At 53.4% G+C, this 22,359-nt stretch overlaps 1 protein-coding gene across 3 annotated transcripts in view; it reads left to right on the forward strand.

Moving 5' to 3' along the window:
* Positions 1–2,891: 2,891 nt before the first annotated feature.
* Positions 2,892–22,359, forward strand: part of CSNK1G2 (casein kinase 1 gamma 2) — a 47,190-nt gene continuing 27,722 nt past the window's right edge. The window contains exon 1 of one of the 3 annotated variants that reach the window (XM_074928224.1): positions 2,892–3,105. The gene's annotated coding sequence lies outside the window, so the exon portion shown is untranslated. Of the gene's footprint in view, positions 3,106–3,219; positions 3,294–22,359 lie in introns of those variants that run through there. The other 2 variants (XM_074928226.1, XM_074928225.1) reach the window with 2 other exon arrangements.

Consider the following 22,359-nt stretch of genomic DNA (forward strand, 5'->3'; position numbering starts at 1 on the left):
GCCTCTCCTCAGCAGTGCAGAGACTCACACCAACCCCTTGCAGCACTGGCTTCTGCCTTCTCCTGTTTATTGCCTGGAAGGAAATCATTATCCCTGGAGTAAACGGGCTGTTTGACAGCAAAGGTGAGTTGAATCGCTCTATTTAGCACGTAGCTGAATTTATTGCCTCAAATTACCATGTTGTGGCTTCATACTCCAGTTCCACTCCATGGCAGATATTTAATCCTAAAAGAGATGTTTTCACCACCACTGCTCAATACGAAATCTGCTAATCTCAATGTCTTCCTTATCTCCAAGGTACCCTGTGTCCAGTGTCCCCTGCTCAGCCGTCAGCATCTTGCTTTGACCAGCAGTGGTTTTCTGCAGCCGCTCACTGCTGTGCCAGTGATGTGTTGAGCACGAGGATGAAACATCTTCTGCTCAAATGCTTGCTCCAGACCCTCAAAAATGTGAGCACAAGGCACAGCTTTAACCTCTTGCTTCACCTGCTACTGGGGCAGGTCCTTGGCACTTGGAAGCGACAAGTTGTTCGCTTCCACCATGCTTGCTGCGCAAGAGCTGGGGCTTGGCAGGAGGATGGGGCGAGGCTCATCAGGAATGAGCCTGAAGCGTAGAGAGATGGGGGGGTGGTTGTGCAGCTGGGCTCAGCCCCCCCCACCCTGAGGAACTCCCCAAAAGGTTCAGGGTCCCCAGCACTGGGGTGGGGGCTCTTCACCTGGGGGTGCATCAGATGGGACACTGCGAGGGGTCTGGCTTTTCCTTTTGTCTGGTTTTTCATGTGTTTCTGTCGCTCTTCGGTTTCCCAGGCCCTGAACATGAAGGTTTCGTCCGCCCGCCCCCAGGCAGCTCGTTCTCCCATTCGTGATTGAGACTGGTTCATTTTGTGTTGTCTGCTTGTGAATTAGCCCTAATTAGCTCATGCCTGCAGGAGGAGGGCAGGGTTCATAGCTGGATGCTTTCCTGACAGAAATTCCTTGGCTTTTCTTGCTAATTTGCTGGTGCTGAGCTGATTCCGTAGCATGAGCTGTACAGGTCTCTGCAGACCACGCCTGGCACATCGCGTGTTCACTGCTGAAGATTCGACTTGAAATAAAATCAAAACTATTTACTTTCCCCCGTTCCGCTCCAGAGAATGGGTTCAATTCTCAAGCCAAATGTCTGAACAACTTGTGTGTTCTCAAACTGCTTCAAATTGCTTCATTCTGTGGTGCAGGGTGGGATGGTGCAAAAAGCAAACAGCTCTGCTGTCGGGTTCTTCAGAGGCAGTTTTATTCTCTCCTGTGACAGGATGGGGGTCAATGGCCCCTCACTGCCCTCCTGAGCCAGGAGAAGGGGGAGGAGAGCCGTGACACAGCACGGGGATGGGATGACAACATCGGTTGCTTTACCCGCAGAGTAGCTCATTTTATTTTCCTAATTCTCTAAAATCATAGTTTTCTTCTAGAAGCAAACACCTCCAGGGGAGAAGTACTTTAGACAAGTGCTGGGGGGAGAGTGTTTCCCTGGAACTGTGTGAGAATCAATTGAAGCAGCTGGAAATGCTGCAGAAGGTATTTGGGGTGATGTTGGTGGCTGAAGACCTGATTTTTTTTCCAAAACCACATAAACTCATTTGCCCATTGCCTGAAAATATTTTTCGGGTGAATCTGTCTCATGCTGTGAAGAAGATGAGAGCAGCAGCATCGTACAGGAGTGCCCCCTCCCTCCAACATTACCCTGAAAGGCTCAAACAGGGATGGCTCTTGTGCCACCAAAAGAAGGAAATGATTCTCCCAGCTCTGCCCTCCTTGGTCAAGTGAGTGCAGGGAGAGAATTTTTATGGCCAAATGATTGATCAGAATAACCTCAAGACTGAAGAAAGGGAAAGGCTTTTGGAGGTGGCACTGGGGGCTGTGTGCCCACCTGTCCCAGCAGGTCACATCAGCCTGGAGCTCCGACCCCTCGACCTCCCTGTGAGGCAGCGCGGACGGCAGTGGCTTTGCTCGAGGCTGGCGTCCCCAAAAAGGCTTCGATGTCTGTAGAACAGTGACCCCCCAGCATCCCTCTGCTCCTGCAGGACAGGGTGGGGTGGGATGGAAGAGGCTGCAGGGCTTCGTCCACCAGTACCATGGCCACACCCCATCTGTGGGACCCCCCAGACCCAGTTCTGCTCCCCAGAGATTGCCCCAGCAGGCCCGGGGCCCTATAGCAGGGCTGTATGTTGTCCTGGGGGCTGTACCCCATACCGGGCCTGTACTCTTAATGGGGGGCTTGCCCACATATTAGGGCCTGTCGCCTATAACTGGGTTGACGTACCCCATACTGGGGCCTGTCCTCTATGGCAGGGCTGTGCTGTATACCATAGTCTGTCCCCTATGGTGGGGTCGTGCCCTATACGGGGGCCTTTTCCCTGCAGTGGGGCTGCACCCCACCCTAAGGACCGTGCCCTATACCGGATCTGGGTCGCTATACTGGTGCTATACTCCGTGGGGCACAACCTGCAGTGGGACCCGTCCCTTATAGGGGGCTGTACCCCTATAGGGTACCCTATAGCGAGGCCTGACCTCTCCGGGGGAGCTGTGCCCTGTACCTGCGCCGTACAGGAGGCTGTAGGCAACGCGTGGGCCTGTCCCCACAGCGGAACCGGGCCCGTACCGAGCCCCCCCACACCGGGCCGGGCCCCGCCCCCGCCCGCCGGGCAGGAGGGAGTTAACGGGAGGCGCCGCCGGCAGCTGCCAAGCGCGGCGCTGCCGTAAAGTGGCCCGCGTTGCCGCAAAGCCGCCCTTCCGTCCCTCGCCTCAAGTCCGCTATTCTCGAACGCGCTTTACGCCAACGCCGTTGCGCCACCACCCTCCCATCGGCTGCGCTTGCGCCGAGCTCTGCCGGGCCTCTCCGCTTCGGAGTTGGTATTCAGGAAGGGCGCTTGCGCCAGCGGCGTGGCGGGGGGCGCATGGGTGCGCGCGGAGCCTACGCCGGCGGCGTAGCGTTGTCGCTGGCTGGCCGCTGCCCGCGGAGTGGTGAGGGGAGGCGAGAGGCGGCGTGAGGAGAAGCCGGGCCGGGGGCGCCGCCATGGGGAGGCGGCCGCGGGGCAGTGGCAGCGCGGCCCGCCGCTGAGGGCCCGCCGAGGTAACGGCCGCCGCGGGGCGCCGGGGCCGCGCCGGGGTGCCCTGTTGCTGCGGTTCGTCCCGGCCGGGACCGGGCAGTGCCGGGGAAGGGGGGGGGGCCGGGCCGGGCCGGGCGGCGCCTCGGGCGGAGGCGGCGTGGGCCGGGCAGGGCCCGGAGGGCAGAAGGTGCCGTGGGGGCCGCGGGGCAAGGTAGGTGCCGGTGGGAGGCCCAGGCTTGGCCTGGGCGTCCGAGGGGGGCGGTGGGGCTGAGGGGAGACGGGTCCGGTGGGGCCCGGGGTGGGGGGTCAGACCGGGCCCGGGGGTCTGAAGGGGCTGTAGGGCTCGGGTTGGGGTCGGAGCGGTCCGGGGGGCAGAGGGCCCAGGGCCGCCTCGCTCCGTTCCCTCCCGGCGGTGCCTGCTTTGTGGCCCTGGGGAAAGGGTCTGGGCCCACCCGAGATCGCGACACCCCACCCCCCCACCCCCCCCGGGCCCTTTTGAGGCCGGGTCAGTGGCAGGGATGGGGTCGGGCCTTCCCCGGTTGTATCCCCCCGGCCTGCACCCTGCCCTGGCCTGCCCGGTGGAGCCGGAGCCTTGCAGGATGTTGGCTCCTTTGTATGTGGCTTTCCTCCCTCCAGAGGGGTTGGGAAGTGTTTATTTGGGGAAAGGGACTGTGCTGAATGTGGTTTTTAAAATAGCTTTTTTTTCTTTAGCAAAGCGGGTGAGGATGAATGTGAGAAACAGGAAAAATACCCTCCCCCTTCTGCCCCCGCCAGACAGGAGCTGACTTTAGCTCTTCCTAAGGCAGCCGAGAAGAGAGGTTTGCAGAGGAGAAGCAGCTCTCCTGTGGAGCTGGGCCACCAGAGGCCTGGGGCTTCTGTTTGGTGGCTGGCAGAAGGGAACTGAGGGAGGCTTTTGGACCTGGGAGCAGGGCGGGGGTGGCAAATAACGTGAAGTTTCAGGGATGTTTGGGAAGGTGGCTTTTCTTTTGAGGAATGGCTTGTGGTCTGGGCAGGATGGAGACCTGCTGTGATAGGTGTATTTTTGAAGTTAAAAACTAAAGTTTGTTAAGCCTGTTTGAAGTTGCCATGAAATGAGTCCATTCTAAACAAGCTAGAGGTAAGCGGGACGGGTCAAACAGTGTGTAAAATGACTGCAGGCATGTGAGTGGTTTGCACCAGTGTGTTTGGAAGTTGCCTCGTTAACAAATCCATTTGTTTTCTTTTTGTACAACAAGTGGTTGGATATCTGGAAATGAATTCTGAGGAGTGTGTAAGTTCATCTGCCAACTGGATTGTCCTGTCAGCCTGCCACACGCAGCGTGCCCCGATCTCCCCACTGCCAGCACAGAAGTTTTAAAATTGTGCCTTATATAACAGATTGGAGAAAACGTTTGGTGTTTGCCAGTGCGTCCGAAAAAGAATCGTTGTAAATTAGGGCAGGAGGCCTCCATGGGGATCCTGTGGAGAGGCCTTCTCTGTGGCGGGGTAGGCTTGACTGCTGTCAGGAATTTGCCAACGATTTGTTGGGTTTGTTTTGATTTGGTGTGTTACAGATAGGAATGTTGTTTGGTGATGATTTTATTGCTGCTTAGCACCTTTTGGCCCTCTGGGTGGGTTGTAGTCTTGTGGGGTAGACGAGGATGATCTAAGCCCAACCTGCTGCCTGACTGGTGACAGCTTCTCTCAGGTCTGTGGGGGTGTGCACATTTGGGGAGCCCCCAGTTCCCCCTGGGGGGGGAATTGTCTCCTTAGCTTGTAGAGGACTGTCCTCCTGTGCCAGTCTGCCTCAGGATTTGATCTCGTCCTCGTTAACTCACAAATCTGTAAGGCCTTAAAAATCAGTTCTGTAGTTTCTTTGCAAAAACAGCTGCCGCTCTGGTTTGCACTTGCATCAAAACGACTGGGGTGCAGTTGGTGGTGGTTTGCAGGGGAGACTGTTTTTCTGTCCGGCAGTTTCTCTGGATGCACTGAATGGAGCTCTGTGTTCCTGCCCTTGCAGCGTGGTTTGTGTTTGGTTTTCTTGTTGCAGCACTCTTCAGAAGAGCGAGTGGAGAGGAGGAAGTTGGCACTTGCCGTTCAGCAGGTTTCTGGATTCTGCCCTGCGAGTGCTTCTCTCCGCTGGTGTCAGTACGTGGAGAGGCTTCGCATCGCCTCTTGTTTTGTATTCCGTGTCCGAGCTCCTGTGCGGCCTGAGTGTTGTCAAAACTGTTAATACAGGAGTGACTCAGCGGATCAATGGGAATGACATGAGGGTTGTGCTCATGGACAATCAGTATTTTTTCCCCCCACCCCCTCCAGCCCCACCGGGCTGGAAGAGACGATGTCCGAGAGCAACTGCCAATAAACATCTTTACTGGACTCGGGCATGATTGTGCTCTGTAGCCTTCGCCCCCACCCCCCGTTGGTTTTCCTAGGAGGAGCTCTGAGGAGCTGTGCTGGAACAGCAATCCCTTGCTTTGGCTGGTCCATCCAGGTGTGTGCCTAGCCTCCGGGCTGGGGGCATTACAGCCTGCCAGAAGGACCAGTCCTCGCACGAGCCAGTCTGGGCAGGAAGCTGTTTACCTCTGCTTTTCAGATAGAGGAACTGCAGCACTGCAGGCACTAAAGTCTTATCTGAAGTGGTGAGGAAGCCTCGGGTGAGCAGCAACCCCTGCTGTGCTTTGACTCTTTCCTGGGGGCGTGCAGGAGAGGTGCAGACCTCAGGGCTGTGGCAGAGGCGTGCTCTTGTCACTCAGCAGGGCTGCTTAGCATGGGCTCTGGTACCAGTGCGTGGTGGCCAGTTTTCCCTTGTGCTACTCCTGTGGCTTCCAGCTGCGTCAGGAGTCAAAAAGCCTCTTCCCTCGTAGTGCTGGTGAGAGGGGAGAGACTCTGGTTTCAACGCAGGAGCTTCCTTTGTGTGCTTACAACAGCTTCTTGCTCAGAGCTTGTGGGAACAGCTCTGCCCACAGTCCTGTAGTTGGGCTTTGACTAGGCAGACTTGGCTTGTCCTGGGCACAGTGAGAAGCTGTGAAATTGAGCCTCCTTCCCCGGGCCCAGTCCTGGCGCGGCTTGGAGACGGCTTCGGTCCTGCTGTACCCTGTGAGCTGGGAGGGGAAGGTGGGGGCGCAGGTCTCTCAGCAGCTCGGGGATTCTGCCAGAGAACAAGGTATCTTCCCATTAGAAAATCTGTGTGCTTATAAATAGTTTGGGGTTTTTATTAGAATGGATGTTTATGCTTCCTACTGGCAGTCCATGTCTTCCATTAGCTCCATCACTCTTGAGAACAAGCAGGACTCGGTTGTGAGGAAAGTGTAAAGGTGACTTTCTGCTGGGGCAGCTGAATCCAGAGTGTTTGGACTCTCCGCCTGGCTCCCAGATTCAGGCTAGCTGCCCTCCATCTCCTGGGGAATTCTCTGAAATCCCTGCACAGGCTGCAGCCCTTCCTGTTGGACAGTCCCCCCCTTGCATGTTACATTGATTATTCCTAATAACTAACTGGCTTTAAATGAAAAGCTTTCTGGAGAACGTGCATGTTCCAGGATACGTCCTGCCCTGTCTTTCCTGCCCTGTCAGCTGCCGGTGGCTCTCTGTCAGCCGGGGTGAAACACAGGTCTGCTCTTGGAAGGCTCATCTCAACCTGAGGTGCTCAGAGCTGTGATCCTCACCGCTTGTGGGTTCCACCAGCCCTGCTGTGATGGGGAGGGAGAAGTGGTACAGCACATCCTGGGTGCAAGTGCCGTGTGGGTAAAACCACAAAAAGTCTGTCTGTCTTCCGCTTGCTGCGACGGTAATATTGCAGCAGACTGTCACACTCGGTAAGTGCTGAGGTGATCCCACGCTGTGCAATTTAGGAAACGGTTCTTCAGGTAAGCTGAAACTTGTAGGTAAGACTTCACAGGGTGTTTCAAAATGCTGCATGGAGCGAGATGTTCATGATTTCTTTCACAGGTCACAGTAAGGAGCACACTTTGCTCCAGGAATAGAGGAATTCAGTTCTTGAAAGACTTTAAATTGTCTTTTTTGGTCCAATAAGATGCTGGACGGAAGCTTACTGTGTGTCCAGGAATGTTTCCTAATGGCCATGAACTTGGTATTCTGCTGGAAGGTGAGAGTTGTGTTTTCCAAGCAATACCATGCTAACTTCACTGCAGTCAAACCTGTGTTGCTTAAAATGTTGCAGCATAAACATTCTCACTTGCAGAAACTGAAGGTCTTTGTCTTGAGACTAGTTGAGGTTTTACTTTGAGTGCTCTCAAGATCTCATCTGCTTGCACTAAGGTGGTGATGTGAGGGAAGCCTGGAGTCCTGTCCTGCGAGGTTTGGAGGAACTGAGCCTCTGGCCTGGGAAGGGTTTCCCACACCGCTGGCTGAGATCTTGGCTACCTCTCCAGCATCAGACATTAGGCAGCAGAATACAGCAGCCCTGCCGCTCTCTGGGGTTAGTGATTTGAAAAAGAGCTGGGAAGTGCTGCATTTTCGGTGTCTGTGGGGCAGAGGTGGCAGTAAGATGAACGTGAGAGCAGTAGTTGGAATGAGCCGAGCCCCTGTTGCAGCCAGGTCTTGGAAATAAGGTGCTCATTGGACTCCCAGGGTGTTTGAGACACTGAGAATCTGGAGGAAAGAGTGTTAATTTTTTTAATCATTCATTTTTACACGTCCACCAACCAAAGAATGTCCTGTAGCCTTTTGTTATTTAACGTTATGTAATGTTTTTTAATGAGGGAGGCCTGGCTTTTGCTTTCCAAATGGTGAATTAGTTGGCAGGTGATGTGCGGGCTTTGTCAGCCTGAGAGGGATGTTCTTAAGTTTAATAAACAGGGGTTAAGGTTGGTCTTGAACTTGGATTTTGTGAAGCTTTCCTTTGGAAGAGCTTTGCAGCCCTGCTGGTCTGCAGCTGAGCAGACCTGCGCAGGAGGAGCAGTGCTGGGAGGGGTTCGTGGGTACCCGGGAGCACGACCACGGCTCTGGGGATTCATTCCACTTCCCAGTCTGGAGCCTGGAAAGTCTTGCTAAGAGTGGCTATTGCCTGGGTGCGGGGGGGCTGAACGGTGGGCTCTGAAAGGTCAGTGGTAATCCAATTTAAAACCAGAACGGAGGTGTAGTGGTTTTGTACTATTCAGAAGCTCCGTTCTTACAGACTCTTGGCAGTGCTCAGTGTTTTCAGGTAGAAAATCTTACTGCTTTTTTAGCTTTTTGAGATTGCACTGAGACGTAAACAACAAAGAAAGAAACCCATTTTCTTTTCCTTTTTTAAGCATGGGCTGTTGGCAGTGCTGAAGTTCATACTCTCTCCCTGGTTTCCCCAGTTTGATGCAGGGAGGGGATGGTGCTTTCCAGCACCTTCTGTGCTGTACGTGTGGGCGAGGGGCAGGCTAAGGCTCTCCTGGAATCCCCCACCCCCAACTATGCCGATTCCTCTTATCCCAAGGGCAATGCAGGTTTGAGTTGAAGCCTGTTTTTTGTGTTCCCAAGGACAGAGAATATTGACGACGCGACTTAGAACAAGTGCTGGAAGCGGAGGTACGGCCTGTATGTTGGAAGGGACTGATTGCAGCTGGTAGCTGAGGAGCAGCAGTCGCGGTGGGTGTGGGGTCAGCGTGCCATGGGACGAGGCACTGGAGGTGTTGGTGCAGACAGGTACAGACTAGTCTCCGCCCTGAGCCTTGGGAATTCCTGCACAAACTTGCTCGGTGGAGCTTGTTGCTCAGTGGGCCTCGGCAGCTGGGGAAGGAATAGGAAATGCTTGGAGGGATGGAGCTTTAACATTTCCTCCAGGGTAACTTGCCGCTGTTTTTAAACCCATGCTGTGTTCACAGGGGTGTCTGCCCAACCAGGGCATCCCAAGAAGAGATTGTCAGAGTCCCCAGCAAATTCTCCAGCCTGAAGGAGTAGGTGTTTCAGTGCAGGGATTAGAAAGGGGAATTCCAGCCCAGCAGTCACAGTTCTCCATCTCATGCGGTAGCAGGGGATGTTTCCAGAGAGCAGCTCTCCATCGCTCAGGCCCCTCTTCTTCCTCCTGGGCCTGCTGCTTGGAGCAGGAGGAGCCAAGCAAGGCGCTTCTGGGGCTTACTGGGTCTGCAGGCCCCAAGTTCAGAAGGGTGAAAGGGAAGCTCAGTTAACACACCACGCTGAATTTAGCTGGATATAGCATATGCCCTGTGAATGTGAGCTATTGTGCAGTGTGCTGTTCAGGCACACCTGCGCTCTGTTGCAGTAACCGTTCTCTAGTTAAAGCTCTCTGGGTAAATCTGTTGTGGCATTTTGCCACGGAGAAACAGTGGGCAGACCCCTTGCGTTGGAGGAAACTCTGATTTCAGGTGGTTTTTGGCAGGGGCTCCTCTGCCTCGGCTGTGAGGCGCCGACGCAGGCCTGCCTTCAGCAGGAGGTGTGTGAGCAGCATGGTGATGTAGCAGCCCCGTCTGCCGATGGGCTTGGCAGCGCGGGGCGTCGCAGGGCTGCTTTGGGGTGAGGCAAGGCCAGCTCTGCAGGGGCTCCGGCTGCTCGGGGCTGGCTGCACAGTCACGGCAGGAGCTCTGCTCCCCTGTTCTGTGTGGAAAATGCCCACAGCATCCCAGAGCCTGGGTGCAGCCATGCTTCAGGTGTACTGACTTCACCACATTGGTTTTTTTTTTTCTCCTCACCTTTCCCTCTCCCGTTTATTGTGCTGACATCTCTCTGACTTCTCGGGCTTCTACCTTGCTGAGATATTTTCTTGCAAGAGCTAGCACATCCGTCAGGGAGCTAGCTGGGCTGTCTGCATAGCAGGAACAGCCTAGAGTATCTTCTGGTGGAAAAGTGGGCACCTTGGAGAATGGAGGTGGTGCAACAAGAGGGGGGAGGACAACCTGTGCAAATGCCCTCACTACAGTCTGGATGGCACCCATGGTTCCCAGCGGGTCTTCTCTAATGTCTCTCTGAGTATATAAGCACATACCTGGAAATGAGACTAAAATAATCCTGTGCAGAGGATGCACTGCAGTGGGCTTGGCTCGGTGACAGCAGACACCCGAGGTGTGATAATGTGTGAGCAGGGGACAGTTCCCGCTGCTGGTTATGGTCCTGGCAGGGGACACAGAGCCTGAAACCTGACTTCTCCTGGAAGAAGAGTGTAGCACTCGGTCCTTTGCTCCTATTTTTGTTCAGAGCCAGAAATCAAAGTCCAGAGAGGTGCTTCTCCAGCCAGAATCATTTAAAGGCACTTGCTGTTGTTGTAGGGCCAATATTTAACTTGTGCCTGGATGAAGAATGCCTGTTAGACTCTATTTGCCTTAAGGAAGAAGTTTGAGGGAAGAACGTCCGCTGCTGGGGGGGAAGCAGGGGGGATTTCAGGAAACGAGTTGAAGTCTCTGTATTTACAGGTCTGTGTAAAGCAGCCTGTGTTCCCCTTCTGGCGAGGCTCTGGCAGGTACTGAGGCTGCTCTGGCTGAGCCGCAGCGCAGGAGCGGCTGGGAGGAAATGTTTGTGTGCTGGGGCTGCGCAGGGTGTGTCTGCTCACACAGCCCCGGTCCTGCGCTCCCGCTGCCAAGGGGGACTTAAAGGCACAGGTTTGGAGCTGCTTTCCAGCTGGGGCTGGTGTGGGTAGCTGTGCTGAAGCATGCGTAAACTTTCTGATAAAAGCAGCTTATCGGGAAAGAAATGCTGTGCTGCTTTTGCTTTCTCTGTAATCTTTGGTGGCAAGAGTGCGTTAGCTGTGAAATCCTCTGCAGTGGATCCTGGTAATAGCAGGATTTCCCATTCCCCGGACCTGCCCAATGAGATGCTTGTGGCTTCTCCTGTCCTCTCTTTGCTGTGTGATACTCGCACCCTGCCGTAAACCCCGTCGCCCGGCCTCCGGTAAGCCTGTAAGGGTGTTTGTCGCTGCTGGGCAGCATTGAGCTGGTCCCACGGCTCAGGGCGGAGCTGGGATGCTGGTGGAGTATGTCTGAATTCAGGTCAGGTTGTGCTGGCATCTCCTCGGGCTCTATGGGCCAGTTGTGGTGACGATGGAGAGGAGCCTGGTCCTCTGTTCCCAGCTCCTTAGGCAGGTCAGGCAGCCCCTCTCTGCAGACAGGGCAGTTTAGTAATTCTGGGTCTGGATGTTAAGTCTGGACTTGTAGCTACACAGTAACCCCTCTGCCACAACTTCTTGTGCTCTGTCTCAGGATTGGATGCATTTGGCCATGCTTGACTATTTTAAGCTTAGATAAAGAAAGAACATGTTTTCTCTTGAAGCAAAGGCACGCGGCTGTTTGCAAGCCAGCCCAAGGGGAAGGCTTTGCCTCGGCTCCTGTGTGTAGAGTTCAGCCCAGCTCTGACAGGCTGAGAGCTTCCTCCTTCCAGTGTAGCAAAGGGCTTTCAGGCAACCCTCAATCCCAGCCTAAAGCTGTGCTAAGGAGAGCCAAGTCCAGCTGGAGCATGGTTCTGGCTTTTAGTTTGGTGCTGGGGAAGCGAAACAAAGGTTTTTGTCAGAGCAAGTCAGAGCCCCATCCAGCTCAGAGGGTGGCATGGTGCTGGAGTTTGGAGGGGACTGGGGGCTGTATAGGAAGATGGCACACTGACTTCCTCCCCCGTTTGTGTATTATGCAGGCATCTGGTACCATCTGTGATGGTGGTGATAACTGAGATGCGTCCATTCAACCCAAAGCCTCTGGCAGTGTCCTCACCACAACTCACAGCCCCTCTGTGGTTGTGTTCCCAGTCTGAAGGGCCACAGAGGGGCTCGTGTTCCAGAGCGTGGCAAGCAGCCCCTCTGAGCATGCACCCATGGGGCTGGCTGTGTGTGGGCACCCAGCAGCACTGTGCAGCTGTGGGAAGTCTTGGCCTGTTTTCATAATGAGTGTTGAGGGGTTTAGGCCCACAGATTGGCTGCATAATGAATGAGGGAGCCAGGGGAGCTGTGTCCTGTCTGCAGGGGCTGGAAGAGGTGATAGGAATGGGAAAAATGAGTGGTTTACTCAAAAAAATAAAAGGTTTGGGGTTTGGATGGAAGTGTGTTCTAGAGAAGGGTGAACGTGTGTTGGCTGGGGTTTCTGGGACAAATCAGAGAAATGAGAGCCCAAAAAGGAGGGAGAAAGGGACAGTTTGTTCATGCAAAAAACGTTCCAGGTATTAATAGCAGCAAGATGAGATGGGTCTTCCTGGGGTGGGGTGTATCCTGCCTGTTCCTTCATGTGGATGATCCCTCTGACTTTATAAATTAAGCCCTTTGTGTATGGTCCAGAGAAGCAGGTCTTGAGCAGGTGGGGTAAAGGGAGGAACCAGCGAGGTCACACTAGATCTGCCTGTTGGAGAGAGAGCAGTCTTTTGGATGAACCCCTTTAAAAGTTTTCTTTCCCAGTCCACAGCACCTCTGTAGCCACCTTTTTGGCTGTAGCCACTCCTGTGGTGTTCCTGTTTTGGTCCTGGCCTTCTGATGCCATGCAAAATATGCCCAGGTGGGGAATAAGGGAAGATGAGAAACAACCTTTGGAACGTGCCTTTCTGATGCAGAGGTTGGTGGCAAACTAGACTTAAATCCTTAATCCCCAAAGCTGTCACAGTGCTTAATAAAGGGTTGTGAGTCTGATCCTCTGCATGTGGGATAGAGGAATGAAAAGATCCTGAACAGTTTGTGGTGTGACCAGGAGTGGGATGAAGGTCTCTAGTCCCTCTGTTCTGAAGTTTATCCCTCCCTATAAGCCAGCAGACTGGGATTTTTGTCAAGGTCTTAGGAATTTGTCTCAGTCTCCAGTTAGTTGAAAATTGCCCTTCTCTACCCCCCTTTTATTCTTGGAGATCATGGATGCTGTGCTTCCCCATCTGTAAAATAAGCAGGTCGCTTCTGTATCTTCGGAAGGTTGCAAGGGAAGATGTGTAATGGATTGAGCTGCTTGGTCTTGGAATAGAGGGGCTGGGAAGATAAATGCCTCGTGGATCACTCGTTGCCTCTCTGAAAATGCTGCTGACGCTTGCATGTAAGCTGATGGATGTTGTCATGCTACAAAGCATCTTTCACCCCAGTTACTCTGCAGGAAAGATTAATTGGATGGTGCACTCCCTTCTCCCCACGGTCTGGGCTGGGGGTCCAGCCTGTGGTCCTGGAAGGCTGTCCCTCTTGGGTGACTGTCCCTGTTGAGGTGGAGAGCTGGGAGCAGCATACGTGAGCCAGCTCCTGTGTGACTTTGCAGTAGGGAAGTGATTCTACCATCTCAGCACAAGGAGTTTGACAGCTCTTCGGGGAGAGGTTTCCCTGTGAACCCCCCCTGGAAGCTTTCCTTTCCCTTCCCTCCCCCTCTTCTTCCCCCCACAATTCTTAAGGTTTGGCAGAGAGGAAATGTGTGGGGCTTTGAGCAACCTGGGGAAGAACACAGAGTGGAAAATGGTGTTTGCTTGAATGTGGGACAGCTCAGCTTGGCAGAGCTGCAGCTCTGCAACCCAGAAATGGAAACAGCCCTTGTCACCAGTGGGAATGACACCCCCCTCCGCCCACCCTGCTCCAGGGCTCTCCAGGGTGAAGGGTCTGCTCTGGAGTGAAGAGACTGGGCTGGGACAGAGCAGAGCTGGCATTGTTCCCCCTTTCCATACGGCCGTAGGAGAGTTGGGGAAGTTGCAATTAGCTGTAGTTTGGTGATTGAAGAGGTAACTGGCTTCAGAAACCCCTTTTTCCCTGCCTTGTCTTGCAAAAGGCTACCCCAGATCTGCCGGTGCAGCTGCTTCCTAACCTGGTTCTGTCAAGAGGATATGGGTTAGGGGAAAAAAAACCAATCCTACTATTAAAAGTGCTTATGCCAACCCAGATCCTGCTGACAGAAAAGAGTTTGGTAGCGATACACATGACAAGAGGCCAGGCAGATCTCTGCAGAGTGACAGTCCCCAGATGGGCTGAGGAGCGGGGGAACCCTGCTGTCACACGCATCTCGCCGTTGTGGTGCACAAGCCTTTGGCAGCCGGGCTGGATGTACGTTTTGAATCTGCTGAGTCCTTGTGGGTTTATTTCCCCCCTTTAAACTGTGGCTGGCATGCGAGTGGCTCGTTAGTAACCCCTTCTGGAAACCCCTTCGAGCAGAAGGCCCCAGAGTGCTCAACTTGCTGCCATTCCCTGCGGGCTGAGTAACTATCCCAAATCTTGGAGGTGGGAGGTGAAACAGGCTGTGGTTTTTGTTCCATCAGTGCTGTGTGCTTTTTATCTCTGCTGCTTCCTGCCCTGCTCTGGTACCCAAGCAGGGTTGGGAAGAAGCCCTGTTTTTCTGAGGTACTGGGCAAATCTGTAATACAGCAATTGCCTGTGAGAAGTGTTCATGAAGGTGACTATGAAAAACTCTGGTTTTTCAAAGCCCCCCAGATGGACTTTGTGCTCTCCTGGCAGGAGCTGGTTGCTTTGCAGCACAGAGTTCCTGGCCCTGTCCCTCATGAGGGCAGTGGGGTTGCCCTGAGCTGCCTGGCCGATGGCCAGCATCTTCTTTTCCTGGCTTAGGCTGCACTGCTGAGCTTTCAGATCCCCTGTGAGTGCTCCCAGCACCTCCCTGGCTCTGTACCAAGTTTTTTGGGCAGTACAGCACAGCTCATCCTCCCTCCCCAGTTGTCAGGACTGGGAGCCCCTCCTTTCCTCCAGTGCTACCTGGTGAGAGCCCTGGAGTGACAGAGGCAGGGAGGAAGCGGGAGATAAACGCCTGCTGTCATCCCTCTGTATCCCCTGACAGAAGGTCAGTGACTCTGGAGAGGACGTGGTTGCCTAGGGTGGCACTGGCGAGGAGGAGGAGGGGGGAGGCGCTGGCTGTGGGTGTCTGCTCCAGCTGCTTCTGGAAATGCGAACCAGCAGACGGATCTGAAACCAACCTGGCGACTGCCACAGCCAGGCCTCTGGCCTGCTCCTAGCACCGAGCGGGCGGTGCTGCACGAGGCCGGGTTACTGCCCTGGCCTGGAGAAGGGACCTGTGGTCAGGGCCACCTTCTGCGCAGGTGACCTTAGACAACACAGCAGCCTCTGGGGACAGGGCTTTTCTCCCTCTTTGGCCACTGCTTTCTGTGTGACCTTAGGCAATTAGGTGCCTCAGTTCCCTCTTCACTAGTGACGCTTACTTGTGAAGTACTTTGAGCCAGCTGCTGCAAGAATCAGTGTAAGAGCCAGCAGGCATTTATCCTTTGCATCAGCCTTCTGGAAAGCCCCTGGAGCTTGTGACTGGGGACATCAGGAAGATAAGATGGCTAATGCTGCTGCTTGGATTCTTGCCCAGCTTGCTGGGAGGGAAGGAGGTGTGTTCCCAAGCCCCTGGAGCCATATGGTGTAGATGCCAGTGCAGGGTAGTGGATGGGGTCTCTTCTGGAGTGTCCTACCTGGTGTGATGGATGTGGTCGGGGTGCCAGTTAAAACTTTGAAATGGCAGTGTCCACATCTGGTATCATCTAGAGCTCCCTGGTCTCTGGTGGGACAGAGGGGATAACCCCCTCTCTGGTTATCTCATGTGTGGCCACTTGGAAAGCTGTGGCTCAGAGAAAAGAAGAGTCTGCTGCAGACCTGCAGTGTGTCTCCAGTTGGGCAGCAGGGACGTCCTGCTCTCCAGAGAGTGAGCATCACCTGCTGTCGGAGCAGGCTTGTACCCTGGAACGTAAATTGTCAGGCTGGTGCAATGTCCTGATGATAGTTCTCAGGCACCTTGTCTGTCCTGCTCTGGGGGAACCTTTTGCCAAGAAAGGTTGGACCAGATGATCCTTAAGGTCTCTTTTCAACCTGCTGTTCTATGATTTTCCCTGCCAGCTGCAGGGGCACAGCCTCTGGGGTGTGCCAGGAACCCCCTGCTCCCTGTGCCTTGCACACGGTGGGTGGAGGGAGTGCTTCTGCTGCTTATGGGTTGCAGGGAGGGAAAATGGAAGTGCTGAGAGCTACTGCTCTACTAAACTTTGATCTCCTGCTCCCTGGAAGCTGGGAGTGAGTGGGGATACTCTGGGTTGTTCAGTGATGCTTAGCCAGTTTCAAGCCATTTGTGGTGTGGGAAGACCCGTGGTGTGAGTGTTTGAGGGCAGCAGTCTGTTCCCAGTCTCCTGCTCCTGAGGTTACTTGAGAGCCTGTCTGAAGGCTGTGGGGAGGAAAAAGTGTGTCGCTCCGGTGTCCCGCTCCCCAGATGCCTGGCTTGCTCCAGCTGGTGTTCAGTCAAGTTCCTCTGCAGGGAGGAAATCTCCTCCAGGTGGATGAAAGGTTTTGAGACTGTCACCCAGCTTGGGGAAGGAAAGGAAGGGAAGGGAGACACACGCATCCAGGAATTTGCTTTTGTTACAGGAAAGGGGTTTGGAAATGTCCCTTATCCTTTGGAGAACAGATGTGGAGCCCCTTGTCCTAGCTACAGCTGATCCCTCGCAAGGCTGTAAGGAAGCACATGTGGGAATCAAGGCAGTGGGATCTTGGAGGACGTCCTCGAAATGTTCTTCCTCTGCTCTTGAATGTCTCCCACCGCTTGACAGAGCTCCCTCTGAGACTGGGCTTGAATGGCTGCGTCTTCCCGTGTCCTCTGCTCCCCTTCTGCTGCTGCCTGGCCCGTGGGATGCCGCTGTGGTTTTTGTTCTGTAAGCAGAGCTGTGGGGAGTTCTCCCACGGTGTGTAGGAGGTCTGGTCAGACCCTCTGACTCATGCACACTAAAACACCTCTGCCTGGGCTTTCTCTGGAGCCTCGTCCTGCTGTGAGGAGTCACAGATCATCCTGTGGGCAGCATCCCCCTCCAGTGATGCCCACAACACCAGTGTGGTGGCTCCTGCAGAACAGGAGGGTGACTGAGAGGCAGGGGCTGGTGGCGGGTGAGCAGTTCACCCGCAGTCTGGCAGCATGGGGAAGCTGCCAGAGAGCCCGTTTGTCTCCACTGTACTGTCATACAGAGCGGTCCATCGTCTGGGGTGACTCGGGGCTGCAGGGGGTGCCCCCTTCCTTGGTGCCTGGTTGAGAGCTGCTCCTGACCTCCGCAGCCATGCAGAGGGTCAATAAAGGAGCTGTGTCGCCAGCACGGAGGGGGCTGTTGTTTCTCCCACAGGCTGCACAGATGGGTGTGGGTCCAGGGCTGCCTGCCACGGCCTGGAGGTAGATCCATGGCTTGACACACAGGGAGTGAAGGTGGCACAGCAGCCTCTCTTTGGTCACCTGAGGTTTTCACACTGTGATGAGGATTGCTGCTGTCATGTCCTGGCTCATTTTCTGTTCTCAGGGTCCTGTGGTTGCCTAAACAGGAGGGAGTTTTTGCTGTAGGTCTTTCTCAGTGGGCCGTAGCAGAGGCTGTGGACCCTGCTCTGCCTTCGGTAGAGCGGAAAGAGATGATGGTGCTGTGCACAGCATCGGGTGCGTGACGAGGCTTTATTGATGGACTGGCCTTGCGGTGACGGTTGGGCTGTCACCGGCCTGGGAGAGCAGGACACCTTCCCCTCTCCCTGCTTTGGTGGGGATAACTGATTTCACAGATTGAGAATCAGAGATCTCCAAGAGTTTGCTGTTTCAACTATTTGACTTGGCACAAATGTTCAAATACATACATGTGCTCTCATGCACAGCTGCACATTCGGGGGAGAGAGGGAAAACCCCAAACTTTATTAAAAGCAAGTAGTGCAAAGCGGCCCTGATGCCAGCCTGGGAAATAAGCCCATCACAGTCGGGGGGGAATGGATAGTCGCTTGCCAAAACATCTGCTCTCCTGCTCTGGTGAGGTGTGTTAGCGCTGGCTCTGTCCCGTTCTCTGTGGGTCGCTGTGGCCACTGGCTCCAGAAGACAACAAGCAGGTGGGCTCAGAACTGGCTCAGGTGGGCACGTCATGGCCTCACAGCTGCTGCGGTGTTTCCCCTCTCTGCTTTGCTGTGCCATTGCCACGCTCCTCTGATGTTTCCTCTCCTGCTGCTGCCAGCTTTTGTACCTACTGTTCCTCTGGGTTTGCTGTCAAAATCCTCTTGCAGCAGGTTGTCCCTAAACCTTTTCCTTTGGCTGGGCAGCCTCTGCCCGGTGGCCTGGCAGGAGGCAGGGCAGCTCTCCGCTGCCGAGGCTCTTGCTGCAAAGCAAAGGTGCAGTGCGTCTCCAGCTGCAGTGGAGGCGGGGAGAGAGCCTTCCTCTGTTCTCTCTGTGAAACCGATGGCAACTCTTCTTTCACATCCATTCCTGTGCACGCTGCCGGATGTGCGCTAAGATCCCTTATCAAGTGAAAGGCGAGCAGCACTTTATCATGTTTTTATGAAAAGCGTTAGCTTTTGAGGGCATGAGAGTATTCAGGGACAGGTCTGGGGAAGTAGTGTGCTGGAAGAGATGGTCTTAACCTTATTTCAGGCTGCAGTGGCACAGGAGGAGGTGTTCGAGCCTCAGATGTGAGATGCAAAATGGAAACAGTTATTCCAAGCTGCTGGGTGAAAATTATCTATTTGTCTAGAAGCCTTTTTTTTTTTTCACTACTCCCTGGTGACTGCGAAGCAGGCTGCAAGCTCTGGAGACGGGAGGGAAGGAGGTGGAAGGGGAACTTGCTTTACTCGGAAACCTGACATCTGAATGCAGTGCTTTCCTGCCTTGTTCTTGGAGCGTGGCCCAGCACAGGTACCGTCACAACCAGGTTGATGATCTGGGTTGCAGTGGGAGTGAATTTATGTGTTTGTGACAAACGTAGGATCATCCCTTTCACAGAAGGGCTTTGCAGGTGCCTTGGGCTCCACCGCTGCCGCTTGCCTCTTGCAGCTGAACCAGCATCGTTACCTGGTGTTAAACCTGCTCTCAAAACTTCTGAGATGCTCGGGGAAGGATGGAGAGGGCACGGCGATGCCTGTTACAGGCGTGCTTGTGCAGCTCCTGTTCTGCATCTGCAGGCGCTGCTCCGCTTTCACAAGTCAGTCGCCCTTCGGCTGCATCTCCACGGTGCTGCAGGCCCAGCAGTCGCTTGGATCACGTCTGGATCTGTCCTTGTTCGGCTGCCCTTTCCATATCACGTGACAGGGCATTAAAAGGCTGGCTGAGTTGTCAAGGTGGTGGTGGTTTTTTTTCCCCACAGCTGAAGTAAAAATTTGTTAAAAAGGATTGGTGTCTCATGGCAGAGGTTGAAATATGAAATAGGGCTGCCCACCCTGAAGGTGCTTTGGGCTCTGGCTCTGTAATCTGTGCTCAGTAGCTGTTTGAGCAGTAGCTCTCCTTTCTCCATTTCCCAGGGCACAAACGTGACTCAGTGATTTTGGATACCGGCTGGCAGACGGAGACTATTTTATAAGGAGTTACCAGGCATGAAAGCAAACCTCAGGTTTTGCAGTAGGTGAGTGTAAGGGACTTGACCTGTCCCAGTGTCTCAGTCAGACCTAGCTGGGTTGCTCTGCTCTGAAGCTTCTTGGAGTTGATGTTGGCTCTACAGCTGAGTCTTGGACTTTATGCTCTGAGCATGAGTGGACTAAGTAGCAGTATTGGGTCTTGACTGTAGAAACAAAACCTTGTCAGGCTCTTTCCCAAGATGAGCGTGCTTGTGACAGTGAAATTAGTGCAAGAACTGGGCAGGATGCGACTGGTTGGAAAAGAAGCCGATTCTGGTCTTACGTCAACCTTGGTAAATGTGCGGGGGGGAGAGCAGGAGAAGGGGAAGGCACGGGACTGGTAAACAGGTTTTTGCTGGCCAACTGCTGTGGACTTTTGGAAGGCAGCTGATTCCTTTGCAGCTCTGCCCTATAGCAGCGGCATGGATTTAATTAGTATCCGGTGTCTAACTGGAGCTTGCTGCGTTGTGGGTGTATTGTCTGGTTTAAATAGAAAACCCACTGGCAGAGCCACAAAACCTGGAGCATGCGAGGGGCTTGATGGCTGAGACCACTCGTTCGAGTAAGTGACTTGGTGTATGAAATGCCTTATTGAATCCAGCTCTTGCGGTGCTGAGCGGGGACTTGAAAGGCATCGTCAGCATCTTGGCTGGGGTTTCTGTGTGTGTCCTGGGGAAACTGCTGGAGCATATGGGCTGTGGGAAGGGATGAAGAACTGGGAGCTGGACTCTGACTACTGTCCTTTTAAGGTCTCCCAGCCAGAGACTTGGCTTTGTCTGTAACGAACTTCCTTTCTTCCAGCACTACTTTGTTAGTAAAACTGAAACCACTTCAACATCCTAATTGTCTGTCTTTGTGCTGAACTGTGAAGATGCGATAGATTATGCGGAATTACAGGTAATTTACTTCATGCAGGGGCAGAAAGCGAGCCCATGTCTTTTCTGTTGTTGTTCAGAACCAGGTTTACTGCTCTGGTTACCCATCTGTTACCGACGGTGTCCCTCTTACAGTAATAGCGAAGCAAGTTGCAGTTTCTCAGAAATTGCTCTGTCTGTGAGTGGGAACACCAAAGTGACACCAGTACAAGCAGTGGGGGGCTGGAGCTGTAGTTGGGTCACATGCTGACCTTGCCATCTCCCAGGCGTGCACCAGATCCTCTTCTGGCCCAGCAGCCACAAGGACAGCTGTTGCTGGTCTTGGAGAAGGGATACTGGAGTAGAGAGTGGCTAGAAGGTTCCGGTAACAGCCCAGAGGCATGATGGCAGGGGTGGGTGGGAGGCCGGACAGGTACCTCTTGCTGCCCAACTCCCTCCTGCAACCAGGAGTTTTGCATTCCCGGCACCCCACAGTGGTTTGGCGTTGCTGCTGTTTCCACGCCATGTGGATCCGACACAGGGACCACGGGAATGGCTCCTGGGACAGATCTGGCTGGAGAACTGGGAGGTGGCTACCCTGGGGCTTAGTTGGGCACAATCACATGTCACTCAAGGCGTAAATCAAGGCATATAGTACAGACGCCTTTTGTGGGGTCTGTACAGTCAACCAAAAAGCTGTTTCCCTTCGAGTCTCTCTAATAAAGCTTCAGTGTGTTTTCTGGTAGATTTTATGAATTTTGTAGCTGGAAGTTTAAATTTATGGCTGATGAGCCCAAAAAGGTAAATAGACCCTCTTAAGCACTTGGTTCTTGGATGGATTTGTCTGACTTGTGCTGTGTTTGATCTTTTCCAGCCTAGTTTTCAGATCTTGTCTTATTTTAGCATGTGTATATTTACTATTATTATTTTTCCTAGAGAAGTATTTTTAGCTTTTTGCTCGGTTCCTGTGCTGCTCCTGAAATTTCCATCGTGGTATTTCCGGCTCCTTGGTAAAGAGTAGTTAATATTTTCCATCCAGGTGTAACTGTTTTGGACGGGGATCCAACAAAAAGAGTGGAATTCTGCATTTGGCTGGGAGTGAATTGCATAGCAGCTCGCAGCAGTGGAGAGATGCTTCATGAAGTTTTCTTTGTGGCTGCTTTTACTGAGAGATTTAGGAGTTGCCCTGGAAGAGCTGTTGACTCTGCAAGCTTGTTTGTGTTCAAAAATGTTGAGGATCTGGGTTTTTCTGAATTTGGACTGTCCAAAGCACATTGATTTCCATTTCTGCTTATGAAAGCAGGGAGCAAACATGCATCAAAACGGTCCGACTCCTGTTGGTTAAAGAGGGGCCTGTTTCTTCATTAGGTATTTTTGGGTGCAAAATAATTACTGCTGAACTGCTGCCAGAAAGCTGACTCTTCGTAAAGCTGACGCTATACACACGCATCCTTGCCTGCCTGCCCCCCACTGCAGGAGTTTTCCTTGTCCATGCTGATCAGTGGTTGAGACTTCAGGGTGAAGTTGTCTGGCTGCTGGTCCAGGGGTGTTCTCCAGTGTGTGGCTTCTACGGCTCTTCCATGCTCCTCTCGAAAAGGAGGGATTGTTTTAAAATCCCAACAGCGTAGGGAATTTACACCTTCACATGAGTTCCTACCGGCTCTTCAGAGTGTTGCCTTCTGGGCTCCATTAGAAACTGAAAACACTACTAGTGGTTGTTTCCCCCTTTTTTACTACTTATTTAATTTTATTCTGTTTAGAGAACAGATTTCAGTTCTGTTCTCACTCTTCTGGGACTGTTGCGATGTTGGCGTTGGATCAGGGGACACTGCACGCTCCAGGTTTGTGAGCACATACAGCTCCTTGAGCAGCAGCAGGCTGGGATGGTTGGGCTGTCCAGCACTAACTGCACCTTTAGTGGTGCTGGAGTTTGAGGAACAGCTGAGATTTTGCTTTTAAAGCAGGCTGGTATCCTCTGAAGATCTCAGTGAAATCACACATGAGTTACTAGTTTTGTGTTGTGAGAACTTGGTGTAGCGGAGTGTTGGTGAGGCCCCTGAGCTGTGAAGCGGAACCCCTCTTCAGCAGAATCCATTCTTTGCTGCAATGTTGAAACTCTGCTCAGAGGTAAATAAAGTAAATAACTTTGAAGAGATTTGGAGCTTGATTTGTTGTAGGTTAAGAGCTGACCAGAGTGCACAGTGTCTAAAAATTCTCTTGGGGAAGGGAATAGCCAGTAACAA

The sequence above is a fragment of the Athene noctua genome, chromosome 27, assembly GCF_965140245.1.
Source record: "Athene noctua chromosome 27, bAthNoc1.hap1.1, whole genome shotgun sequence".
Taxonomy (NCBI): domain Eukaryota; kingdom Metazoa; phylum Chordata; class Aves; order Strigiformes; family Strigidae; genus Athene; species Athene noctua.